At 37.9% G+C, this 12,725-nt stretch overlaps 1 pseudogene; it reads left to right on the forward strand.

Moving 5' to 3' along the window:
* Positions 1-11,030: 11,030 nt before the first annotated feature.
* Positions 11,031-12,126, forward strand: LOC133096349 (heterogeneous nuclear ribonucleoprotein C-like; annotated as a pseudogene).
* Positions 12,127-12,725: the final 599 nt, after the last annotated feature.

The following is a 12,725-nucleotide window of genomic DNA, read 5'->3' on the forward strand; positions in this document are numbered from 1 at the left end:
AAAAGCTTTTGCACAGCAAAGGAAACCATAAACAAGACAAAAAGACAACCCTCAGAATGGCAGAAAATATTTGCAAATGAAGCAACTGGCAAAGGATTAATCTCCAAAATTTACAAGCAGCTCATGCAGCTCAATATCAAAAAAACAAACAACCCAATCCAAAACTGGGCAGAAGACCTAAATAGACAATTCTCCAAAGAAGATATACAAATTGCCAACAAACATATGAAAGAATGCTCAACATCACTAATCATTAGAGAAATGCAAATCAAAACTACAATGAGATATCACCTCACACCAGTCAGAATGGCCATCATCAAAAAATCTACAAAAAATTAATGCTGGAGAGGGTGTGGAGCAAATTGAACCCTCTTGCACTGTTGGTGGGAATGTAAATTGATACAGCCACTATGGAGAACAGTATGGAGGTTCCTTGAAAAACTAAAAATAGAACTACCATACCACCCAGCAATCCCACTACTGGGCATGTACCCTGAGAAAACCATAATTCAAAAAGAGTCAAGTACCACAATGTTCATTGCAGCACTATTTACAATAGCCAGGACATGGAAGCAATCTAAGTGTCCATCGACAGATGAATGGATAAAGAAGATGTGGCACATATATACAATGGAATATTACTCAGCCATAAAAAGAAACAAAATTGAGTTATTTGTAGTGAGGTGGAGGGACCTAGAGTCTGTCATATAGGAAGTAAGTCAGAAAGAGAAAAACAAATACCGTATGCTAACACATATCTATGGAATCTAAAAAGAAAAAAAGAAAAAAAAAAGGTTCTGAAGAACCTAGGGGCAGGACAGGAAGAAAGACACAGACACAGTGAATGGACTTGAGGACACGTGGAGGGGGAAGGGTAAGCTGGGACAAAGTAAGAGAGTGGCATGGACATATATACACTACCAAACGTAAAATAGATAGCTAGTGGGAAGAAGCTGTATGGCACAGGGGAACTCTGTGACCACCTAGAGGGGTGGGATAGGGAGGGAGGGAGGGTGACGCAAGAGGGAGGGGATATGGAGATATATGTATACATATAGCTGATTCACTTTGTTATACAGCAGAAACTAAGACAACATTGTAAAGCAATTATACTCCAATAAAGATGTTAAAAAAAAAAAGATTATAGCAATTCTCGTTCCTACCAATAACAAGCCTTCTCCCCACAACCTCACCAGCACTGTAGTTACCGATATCCTTTCCTGAGTAAATGTTCTTGTATTTTATTTTTTCATTAGAGCGTTTGATGTTCCATTACAGAAGTCACATTGTATGTCACACAGTGAAAACACAAACTTTCCCCATCTGAGTTCTCTATAGAAAGAGACAAATGTTCTCTCTTATCTTTCCCCTACACATCTTCTAAACACAGGGACTCTATTGCCCCAAGCAGTCAACTCTGGCTCCAAGCTAATTTTGCTCAGTTGGCTAAAGAAATCCTCAGTTCAAATAACCACCTATTAGAATGTAGTCACAGAAAATGACCCTCTAGAGGTTTCATGCCTTTTGGGGGTCTCACTCCACACCCTTAGTAATTGCTCAAAATACTTAACCCCATAACCAATTAGTATATTATACATATACTTATTAATACCCTGCCTTGATTCAAAAGATTTAATAGAATTTTTTAGAACACTGTCGATATTGATATGAATCCTGATAAAATGTTTAGAAATATTTCTGTTGGCCTTCATAAAAAATAAAATTATCCTTAAAAATTGAAACTCCTTTTATGGCTTTCTACTTGTCATACTCAGCAATATAAATATGCTCTGGTATATTTCCTGAAAGTGATCTTAGTGATGTACTAGAGTTTAAAATTTTTAACTAAGATTTCCAAATTTCTTAAATGATTCTAATCTGAAAAAGGTTAATTAAACATTTGCTTTTGGTGTTTAAATCAAATATAAAATAGATGTGTAAGTAGACATATTTGATGTAAATAATGTCAACTGAAAATTCTTTAAATTTTAGGGAAGTAGCATACTAAAAAGTGTGGATTTATGAGATGCCTTAAAATTAAATGAGATATTTTAAAATATAAGTGAGCTTATTAGGGTTTTTTATGTATATGACTACAATTTCAAAGTAATTTTGCAAAGTAACAAAGAAATCTATAATTATTTTCTAAATAAGTTCTAGAAAATCTAATGAAAACATAATTGAAATGTAAAATTTGCATATAAATTTGGACTTTATATTTCAAAGCTTACAAATATGTTAGAAAAGAAAAGTGCTGTTCATTTCAACTTATAACTGCCTACAAGGGCATAAAATCTATGAAAGAACTGAATACAAATGTTTCAGCATCGGTTTGACTAATTGTTAGCAAGCTAGTAATTTATAGAATATCCTCTGATCATTTCATCAGTAATAGGATATACTAGAATTATTAAAGGAACTAGACTTTATAAAGGTATAAGGTAGAATCAGACAGGAACAAAGGATTTCATATTTAGTTTTTCTATAAGAATGTAGAGCCCAAGAATAGTAAATAACCAAAGACACCATTCCCTTTATTGTGAAGTCCATACAATGAAGATCTTTCCAAATAGTTTGATTTATCATGAAATATATAGATACAATACTTAAGGAGAAATCTGTTTTCTCCTCTCAGCCATTGATTTCCTCTGTGTTTTAAGGCAAAGACTTGAGTATCCAGTTTCCTCATATGTCATATGAAAAGGGTAAATTTGATGCTTTAGTGAATAACTTGTGAGGATTAATTAGAGCATACAGCGATGCTTTATAGAATCAAGTGGTACATAACGTAGAGCAGAATTTATTAAGCTTTTAAAACTGCACTGCTTCCTTAAAAATGAATAATGATTTTATTCATAAGCTAGATAGGGAAGAAGACAATAATAGCACCCAAAATAACAATGAGCAAGCTTAGTTCCATTGCAGACCACATTACCAAGGTATGCGGTTAAGCTTAAAAAAAAAAAAAAAAGTTTATGACCTGCTCTCAGCTCTCAGCCCCTCTGTGAATCAGCTTTATCCTCATGGTTGGCTCCCATCCAGGGAGCAGTTTGAAGCCTGACAATGATCAGACCACAGCCTACACAGAAAGAGCAAGCATCTCTCATAGAGATGGATGAGGAAAGGAAGCTCCTTTCCCAGAATTCCCAGTAAACATTTTCTTGCAACTGTTTGACCTGAATTGGGTCTCTTCACCTGTCACTGTGGCTAGGAAATGGGACTCTCCCAATGGCTTACGTTGGCCAGCCCTCACCCCTGGAATTGGCTGTACAGGCAATTCTATCCAAACTGAAAGGCTAAGACTGGGGTAGCACTGATCAGTTTGTGACAAGAATATGATTTCTGAGCTCAATACAGAATTAAATAAATATTGTCTATGGCCACTTAAAAAACATATGTATATTTACTTCTATTCTTCACTCTGTCCTTTGAATGTCTTTTTTCTCTAAAATTAACACCCTATTTGGTTATTTCTCATCTTTCCTATCTCTGAACTTTATTTTACTTTGGATGAGCTTTCATGACAGGCAGAATTCTCTCTAAGAGGAAAATATGGTGCTCCCCTCAAATTCATATGTTGGTTTTAAAGTGATTTTATTAAGAGGTGAGACCTATAGGAGGTGATTAGGTCATGAGGGTGAAGCCCACTTGAATGGCATTAGTGCTCTTATTAAAGAGGCTCCGGAGAGATCTCTAGCCCCATTTACAATTGAGGACACAGGGTGAAGGCATGGCCTATGAACCAGGAAGAAGTTCATGACCAGAAAATGATCATGCTGGTACCTTGACACTGAACTTCCCAGCCTCCAGAACTGTAAGAAATAAATTTTTGTCATTTATAAGCCACCCGGACTGTGGTATTTTGTCATAGCAGCCCAAAAGGGCTAAGATAGATGGTATTAATAAACTTTCCAAATCAAGAAATTCACCAAGGATCCTCAGTTACACTTTGGGCACACACAAAAAAATTGTCTTGTTGAAAACAAAAATTATTTAAATTTTTGTTTTGCAAGATATAACATCATATGACTGATTATATGCCTGTGTGCCCACCTAAAGACACAAATTAGGCCCCTGTCATTGAAAAGAAATGCACTAACCTTGTTTTTCTAGTTTCTTTTAACTTTGTTTCTGTGAGAGTTTGTGTTTGGAGGAATAGTGAATTTAAAGCATCTCAACAGTTGTTGAAACCTCTTTTTTGATTTTTCCAAACCTGGTACTGCTTCCTGAACTTTTGACCGCCATCTGCCACCAGGGCCCCAACAGCTGCATCTTGCATTGTTACACAGCAGTAAAGACAAAGGTTTATGCAGCACACAATTGGCTACCATAGTGAATGCATGCGGCCCAGTTATACAGTCCATTAAAAAACTCAAACACTTACACCCATATAAGACTTAATGTCTATCATGTTCATGCCACCTCTTCCCTAGCAAAGCCCTGCTGGGATTCACTGCACCCACCCCCCCACCCCGGAAGCCTGGCCTTTATTTACTGCTTCGCATCTGCAGCTTCATTCCTCCAACAGCCTTCCTCATCAGGATGTCATTGTTGTGCTGGAGGAGTGTGCTGGAATGGAGACACCTTTGTGACCTTTCACTTGCTTAGAGCCAGTTGGGGAAGCTTGGGGTAGGAGCTGCTCCCAAGTCCCCAAGACTCTTCCCCAAGGATCGTAAATTCCACTCCTATTTCTCAGGGGTTTGTTCATATCAACAACAATAACAAAAATGCTGGTCATAAATAGCACTGAACAAGCAGCAATGCAAGACCCAGGGTGGAACCATCTAGTAACTTATTCGTTCTCATTTAATCATCTACCCACTTAACATATGCAGGAAAATTTAATCATTTCCAGCCTGCGGCTGCTAGACAGCAGCAATGCAGACAGCGGGAGAGTCTTGAAAGCTGTGAAGCCAGTATAAATTTAACAGGTCAAAACAAATATCTTAGCACCTGTTGATCTTTAAAGGCTCTGAGCAAGCCATCCATTTTCTTCCCAAGGGACTTGAAGACAGCCGTTCCTGGATTATTTGGATTTTTCATGGTCTTTTAGCCACTATTCAACAAGTATAATAAAACACCACATCCATTTATTCTAACAGTAATAAAAATCACGGATCAGTGCCTTGTGAGACTAGAATTCCAAACAGAAATGTTTTGTATAAATTCAATACTCATAAAGCTGATTTCTACATATTGATTTTATATGAACTTCAAAGGGCATAAAAAATTACAAAGTAGAATTTTAAAGAAGATACCTACAAGGTGGTATGAACCAATTCCAAAAGATTTCAAAGAGGCCTGCTGTTTTTGTTTGGCTTTGTTTTGTTTTCCTGCATTCTGGGAAAACAAAGCAGGAACATTTTTACCCCATTCCAGGACCTCCCATGTGATATTTGAGTGGAACTGGGCTTAAAGGACCAGGGAAAGGAAGAGTGTCTTACTAGTCACAGTAATAGGTTTCTTTCCTTTTGGGCCAGGTTTTTTCTTATCCTAATAACAGCAGCAGCACTAATGATGTCAACAATAGCTAAGGCGCATTGGGCACTGCGGTTCATGCTGGGCATCCTGCCAGCATATATATCACCTTTATGGATACCTTCTGTCTTAAATCTCATCACAACCTTGTGATGCAGTTATTTCCATTATCCTCATTTTATAGAGGAGGTAATTTAGGCAAAGAGAGGCTAAATAACTTCCTCAAGTTCACAGGGCTGGTAAATGGCAGGGCTGGGATTTGGATCCAAGTCCTTCCCGCCAGCCCCACTCCTAGGTCCAGAGTGCATTTTCTTCCACTGGCAATATCCACCTTGTACTAATATTTTTGTGTCTTTTCCTGTTGATGAAGTTAGCATCAGGGTTATCTCCTGATATAGAGAGACTTTCTTTGGGAAGCAACAGTTTTTATTGGCAGATCTCATTATTTTCAGCGCTCCCAATGTGTCTGGTTAAAACACTCTCCAGAATATCAGAAAAAAAGCCTATATTTAAGGACTTTCTGTTGGATTAGGTATATTAAAATTAAAATGGCAAGAGTGTTTGAAAGCATTCCTTTGGCATTCTTCTTGTTTTCATTTTAGGACCATCTAAAATCATTTCTAAATAAGAATAAATAAATGAGGAAATAATTGATGCTGAGCTTGTCTTTCTCCTCATAATTAGACGACAGGTTTAGTTGCTTAATACTGTGCCTGGTTCTTGATTGTAAAATGTTGTTCTCTGAGAGGAATGAAGAAGGGACACTGCTCATTTAAAGCTTCCAGTACCTTTTCCTGTTCCTGGAGATGGATTCAGAATCTTTCTTTCAACATGGCAGACAGAGTATAGTGGTCAAAGGCAGTGCCTGCTTAAAAGTAACCTATAATATGTTCTTAGGTTAAGTTCTTTCCTTTACTTTAGAACAGACAACTTTGAATGAGGCATTTTAGGCATGTAGACATGTATTTTGCCCAGAGATAGAAAGTACGGGTATCCTTGGTAGAATTGGAATTTTCTGAGCCTTTTTTTTCCAACATAAATTTAGACTAATGTCCCAAACATTGCAGTCTTTAAGACTGAATGATTCAGGTTGTGGAGATTGCACTGCAAAACACAAGACACCTTACTCTACAGATGGAGTTGAGTATGCTTCCGGATGATATGCAAGTTTGTGTTCTAATGCATTCCAGGAAAACAGGAGTCCAAACTCCAAAGCACAGTGTGGGACATGATCAAAAGGTCTCCTATAGGAGAAAGAGAAGTCAGACCTTTCTCCTAAGCCAGAGTTTAGGAGAAAGATGGCTAATAGACGACTCTTGTGAAGGTCATGGCAAATAGACCTTCGGAGGAAGTGAATTGCATGTTTTCTCATTGCAATTGCCTTATATTATCCTCAAGTCTTGTCATTAAGAAATGTTAATTTTGCTTCAGATTAATTTTTTTAAAAACCTGTTTCCAAGCTTAGGTAAAGTAGAAAGAATCCCAGAAAAGTTACAAGTCAGAACTGCCTAGGGCAGTTTTCTGGGACCAGAGATGGCAAGCAACAACAAGTTGAAAGGGAACAGATCATTCTTGGGAATTGTCCAAATACACTTTTCCTGTATGTTACAGGGATACGATCTTCTAAGTGGCATATTTCAGATGATTCAGGGAGAAAACTGGGCAGAGCTTGAAGCTGTGCTTTCCAAATGAGTTGCCCCATCCTGTAAAGGAAATCTATTGTCATCTACTCTAGATTATCTTGCTTGTGACAACAAAGCCTAAAGCTGGCTGGAGAAGAAGCCATGAAAGGGGAAGTGAGAGTATGGTATCCTCTTTTCCAGATCTGGGAGGCTCTCTTTCTACTGGTCTTAAAGTGAATTCATCAATGAGTATTAGTAACACCTTGTATTTTTATAAATTATTAAACTATAAACTTAAAAAAAACTAGCATTTGCTTTTGGACTTACTACGTATAGCTACTGTACTAAGTGATTTACACAAATTATTTAAACTCCAGAGCAACCTCATGAGGTAGACACCATCATTATCCCCATTTTACAGATGGGGGAACTGAGGCTCAGAGATGTTAACTAATGTGCCTAAGGTCACACAGCCAAGAAGTAATGGAGTCAGTTTGACTCCAGAGTGTGATCTCATTCTCACTATACTACACTGTCTCTTGCTTCACAAAGCATTTCCCAACATAGAAAATGTGTTTGATCCTCTTTCAAGGCCTGTAAGGTAAATAAGAAATATGTGGTCATTCTCCATTTTTCATAAAAGGACACTGATGTTCAGAAAAGTTATATTACTTATCCTGATTTGCCTATTGAATTGTTGGCAGAGAAGGGACCAGAACCCTATTCTCTTGACTCCTGGTTCTATGTTTTTGCCATTCCTTCACAACTAAAGGCAGCAACATTAATTAGGTACTTATGTAACTGTAATCATTCTGCTGGTTCATATAGAGGAGAATTAAAGAAAACATGGTCTTGACACACAAGAAACTTAAAATCTCACCACAGATATGAAATTATCTCTTTTTCCCACAAATTTTTTTAACATATTTATTGGAGTATAATTGCTTTATGATGTTGTGTTAGTTTCTGCTGTATAACAAAGTGAATCAGCTATATGCATACATATATCCCCATATCCCCTTCCTCTTGTGCCTCGCTATGAACAGTCTAATCATGCCAGACACTGTTCTAGGTGCTGGGAATAATTGATGATAAGATGCAGCTTCTTCCCTTTCAGAACTCATAGTGCAGGGAAGGAGGTGAGCATAAGAATAATTTCAATACCATGCAATAGAGACTGTAGAGAGACAGAAGTTCTTTATTCTCCCTTGCTAGTGTAGGGTATCTGGGAAATCTTCACAGGAGAGGTAATACAAGAAGCACATTTAGATTGATAACTAAGAATTTTCCAACTGAGAAAGGTGGGGAGTACATCCTATGATGGGAATTGCATCTGCAAAGGCCCAGAGGAAGACAAGAACCAGCACAGCCTATTTGGAGAGTGAATCAATACTAGTGAAATATGACCTGCTTAGGACCAAATGGAAAGAGGTGGGGCTGGGAAAGGTGGACATAGGCCAGGCTGTGAAAAGCCTTCATTAACCTGTTACAAAGGTCAATGAAGAATAGCTGGTTGTCAAGAGAAAACGATGCAAATTCAAGAAAGGATGAGGTGTGTGGGGTTTGTAGGAAAGACTCCTTTCTAATATCCACAGTATATTCCCAAAATACAAAGTTGCTAATTTTTAAAAATTGTCACCAGGCAAATCATTGTACTCTGACCAGAAACAACTGGCCGATGGGTCTGAGTCATCAGGATTGTCATAATCCACAACTATGAATGTTTTCCAGGATTATATTGTGATGTCTACATTTGAACTAATTTGCTACTTCACCATCTGCTTAAAAATGATCCTCACAGGGGGCTGGCTGCCAGTCAGATGCCACACATTTTCTCATGCACAATGCACGCTGTTTTGTTTTGTTTTTTTTAAGAAAGCTCTTAAGAGTGTGTATGTCTGTGTGTTTGTATAAGGAAGTGAAAATAATTATTCAAAAAAAACAAAGTAGATTACTTTTATTAATATGTGTGGAATGATATGGCAGTGCAGTGGTGGTAGGGGCATAAGCAGGAGAAGGAGGTACGCAAGAATGTTTGCAATTAAGAAAGGACAGGTAAATTAACATTCTCTATTCTGCTTGCTACAAATGCCTTACCTACCTTCATTTTCTGCCTCAGAAAAGCAATTAGAAGCCTAGATATTAGTAGGCATTGTATTTTATTTGGCTCTTTTGTATGATGTGAAGAAATCAAGAGGTTTGTGTATGTGCATGTATATGCAAACATGCATGCAAGCATATTTATATGTGTATATGTGTGTGTGTGTGTGTGTGTGTGCAGTTAAAAGTGCTGGCCTGACATGAAAAGATGCTCAAAATTGCTAATTATTAGAGAAATGCAAATCAAAACTACAATGAGGTACCACCTCACACCAGTCAGAATGACCATCATTAAAAAGTCTACAAACATTGTAAATCAACTATACCTCAATAAAATTTTTTTTAAAAGTCTACGAATAACAAATGCTGGAGAAGATGTGCAGAAAAGGGAACCCTCCTACACTGTTGGTGGGAATGTAAGTTGGTGCAACCACTATGGAAAACAGTATGGAGGTTCCTCAGAAAACTAAAAATAGAATTACTGTACGATCCAGCAATCCCACTCCTGGGCATATATCTGGACAAAACTATAATTCAAAAAGATACATGCACCCCTATGTTCATAGCAACACAATAGCCAAGACATAGAAAAAACCTAAATGTCTATCGACAGAAGAATAGATAAAGAAGATGTGGTACATGTATACAAAGGAATACCACTCAACCATAAAAAAGAACAAAATAATGCCATTTGCAGCAACACTGGTGCAACTAGCGATTATCATACTAAGTGAAGTAAATCAGACAAAGACAAATATCATATGATATCACTTATATGTGGAATCTAAAAAAATGGTACAAATGAACCTATTTACAAAACAGAAATTGAGTCACAGATGTAGAAAACAAACTTATGGTTACCAAGGGGAAATGGTGGGGAGGGATAAATTGGGAGATTGGGATTGACATATACACACTGCTACATATAAAATAGGTAACTAATAAGAACCTACTGTATAGCACAGGGAACTCTATTCAATATTATTCTGTAATGACCTATATGGGAACAGAATCTAAAAAAGAGTGGAAATATGTATATGTATAACTGACTCACTTTGCTGTACAGCAGAAACTAACAAAACATTGTAAACCAACTATACTCCAATTAAAAAATTAATTAAAAATATGTGGAATCTAAAATATGACACAAACGAACCTATCTATGGAACAGAAACAGACTCACGGACATAGAGAACAGAGTGGTGGTTGCCAAGGGGAAGGGGGTTGGGGGAGGGGTGGAATGGGAGGTTGGGGGGTTAGCAGATGTAAGCTTTTATATAGAGAATGGATAAACAACAAGGTCCTATTGTCTAGCACAGAGAACTACATTCAATGTCCTGGGATAAGTCATAATGGAAAAGAATATTTTAAAAAGAATGTATATATATGTATAACTGAATCACTTTGCTGTACAGCAGTAATTAACATAACATTGTAAATCAACTACATTTCAATTAAATAAATAAATAAATCCTCATTACAATTAAAATGAAAAAAAAAAGCATTGGCCTGAAAATTCCACTGGTCAACAGAGTTTTGTAGAATTTTTCTGCCCACCACACCAGCTAAACACTAATTAGAATGTTGAATATAACAAAATGCTCCACTTTCACAGAAAAGGAAAGAGTATAGCAACCTAACACTTATTACAGTAGTTCTCCCTTATCTGAGGGTTTGATTTCCATGGTTTCAGTTACTTGAGGTCAACAGTGGTCTGAAAATATTAAATGGAAAATTCCAGAAATAAACAATTCCTGAGAGGAGACTTGGGGGCCATTTTGTGAAAAGGTGAAGACTGAGCAGTTGTGGCCGCGTTGTCGACCTCGAGCAGCAGTCGGCTTCTCCACGTAGAACCCTGGAGTAGGAGATTCAGAACCGAATCTCTTCTCCCTCCCCGCTCCTGTGAGATTTTTTTGATCTTCAGCTACATTTTTCAGCTTTGTGAGGCACCTTACCATCAAAGACAATGGCCAGCAATGTTACCAACAAGACAGATCCTCACTCCACGAACTCTCGTGTATTCATTGGGAATCTCAATACTCTTGTGGTCAAGAAATCTGATGTGGAGTCAATCTTCTCAAAATATGGCAAAATTGTGGGTTGCTCTTTTCATAAAGGCTTTGCCTTCGTTCAATATCTTAATGAGAGAAATGCCCGGGCTGCTGTGGCAGGAGAGGATGGCAGAATGATTGCTGCCAGGTTTTAGATATTAATCTGGCAGCAGAGCCATAAGTGAACCAAGAAAAAGCAGGTGTGAAACGATCTGCAGCGGAGATGTAGGGTCAGTACCAGAACACCCTTCTCTGTCCCCTCTACTCAGCTCCCCTTTTGACTTGGACTATGACTTTCAACGGGATTATTATAACAGGATGTACAGTTACCCAGCACGTGTTCCTCCTCCTCCTCCTACTGCTCGGGCTGCAGTGCCCTCAAAATGCCAGCGTGTATCAAGAAACACCTCATGAAGGGGCAAAAGTGGCTTCAATTCTAAGAGTGGACAGCGGGGATCTTCTTCTAAGTCTGGAAAGTTAAAAGGAGATGACCTTCAGACCATTAAGAAGGAGTTGACCCAGATAAAACAAAAAGTGGATTCTCTACTGGAAAGCCTGGAAAAAATCAAAAAGGAACAGAGCAAACAAGGAGTAGAGATGAAGAATGATAAGTCAGTAGAGGAGGAGAGCAACAGCTCCCTGAAGAAAGATGAGACTAAGGTGAAGATGGAGTCTGAGGGGGGTGCAGATGACTCTGCTGAGGAGGGGGACCTACTGGATGATGATGATAATGAAGACTGGGGGGATGACCAGCTGGAGTTGACCAAGGATGATGAAAAAGAGGCTGAGGAAGAAGAGGATGACAGAGACAGCGCCAATGTCGAGGATGACTCTTAAGCACATAGTGGGGTTTAGAAATCTTATCCCATTATTTCTTTACCAGGTGCTTTTCTAAGATCAAAATTTTCACCAGATCCTCTCCTCTAGTATCTTCAGCACATGCTCACTGTTCTCCCCATCCTTGTCCTTCCCATGTTCATTAATTCATATTGCCCTGTGCCTAGTCCCATTTTCACTTCCTTTGATGCTCCTAGTAGTTATGTTGAGTCTTACCCTGTAATTTTTGCTTTTAATTTTGATACCTCTTTATGACTTAACAATAAAAAGGATGTACGGTTTTTATCAACTGTCTCCAAAATAATCTCTTGTTATGCAGGGAGTACAGTTCTTTCCATTCATACATGAGTTGAGTAGTTGCTTCCCTAACTACAAAGGCAATCGCATTAGTTGAGTAGCACCTGAGAGCAGCTTTGAATTAAAGGTATGCATGTTATACCCCACATAAGAGTGCTGTGTGCAGCTGTTCAACACATATGTAACAATGTACTTTTGTGAATCAGAGTTGGCATGTCAAATGCATCCTCTAGAAAAATAATTAGTGTAATAGTCTTAAGATTTGTTTTCTAAAGTTGATACTGTGGATTTTTTTGTGAACAGCCTGATGTTTGGGACCTTTTTTTCTCAAAATAAAAAA

The sequence above is a fragment of the Eubalaena glacialis genome, chromosome 1 (genome assembly GCF_028564815.1).
Source record: "Eubalaena glacialis isolate mEubGla1 chromosome 1, mEubGla1.1.hap2.+ XY, whole genome shotgun sequence".
Taxonomy (NCBI): Eukaryota; Metazoa; Chordata; class Mammalia; order Artiodactyla; family Balaenidae; genus Eubalaena; species Eubalaena glacialis.